General features: G+C 34.2%; 1 protein-coding gene across 1 annotated transcript in view; it reads left to right on the forward strand.

Moving 5' to 3' along the window:
- LOC102197613 (CUB domain-containing protein 1-like) overlaps nucleotides 1-1137 on the forward strand; it is a 6625-nt gene that overhangs the window by 999 nt on the left and 4489 nt on the right. The window lies entirely within an intron of this gene.

Raw genomic sequence — 1137 nt, forward strand, 5'->3', positions numbered from 1 at the left:
AGAGCTCCAATGTGCAGCCATCACCTTAGGTATAAACAGCAGCACTAAGAGTGCACTCCTTGATAAGAGAGTTTTATTAACCAGAATAACGAATAGCTGCCAATTATTCTCATGAAGCTGATTGAACAGGCATTCTTGGTTCATGTTAAAGAGCAGTATAAAAGAGATTACAATCAAGTCTAACAACATTTTATACACATTCTAATTAACCAAAATAATACATTGCATAATACATACAGGCATTCCTATGACAATGCAATGCACAGTTTGCACTTCTTTTGGTAGTAAGGTAGACTTAAGCTGTTCCACATGTCCTGTGGATCCCTATTCAAATTGAATTCCTGGTATTGAATTCGGTTTATCAGTTGGAAAATCTTGCACCAAAAGTCTGTTTAAACAAATATACAGAACAACCTGCTTTTTCAAAATGATATCAATGAAACATCAATTCAAAATCATGGATGTGGAATCTGTCTTCAGTTTTTATTGTGTCTTTAATAAAGGTTGTTAAAGCACTGCAGATTTCTCATATATAATACATACATAATTCATAGTAATTATCACTGGTTCAAATTCACAGCTTAAATACAAGGTTGTTGTTATTCTTTTTTAACTCACTTTTTTTTTTTTTACTGAAACCCCATTGATAACCTACTCCATACCTTGTGGCAATCAGCCCCATAATAGATTTATTTTATTCTCTCAGGTGCAGACTCGGTGCATACACAGAAATTTGGTAAGAGGTCAGCAAATAAAGTGTAGGTGTCCTGTTTTATGATCATATAATGATGACTATAGAACAATAACAATTTGCTGCAATAACAAATTACTGATCCTCATTAGGGAAATACAAATACTTTAGATGCCATCCATTCTTCCCACATAGATCCAAATGATCTTCCAGGAATGGTGAAGCTATTTACCGAAGTACTGCAGCGATTTTCTACCTCTTGATCTCTAATCTGGAATCTAACTTGTTCCACAATACAGAGCTGCTTAGTTATAGGAGAAATCATCTGTCACTGCAGTTAGTCATATTTGTGAATTTTATCTCATCGAAATGGTAATTTCACTCTGTTATTTCCAGATATAATACAGGACCCAACATGTTTATCCCTTTGCTCACTATAACTCTCT

Source organism: Pundamilia nyererei, unplaced genomic scaffold (genome assembly GCF_000239375.1).
Source record: "Pundamilia nyererei isolate P.nyererei 1_Seehausen unplaced genomic scaffold, PunNye1.0 scaffold00144, whole genome shotgun sequence".
NCBI classification, from domain to species: Eukaryota; Metazoa; Chordata; class Actinopteri; order Cichliformes; family Cichlidae; genus Pundamilia; species Pundamilia nyererei.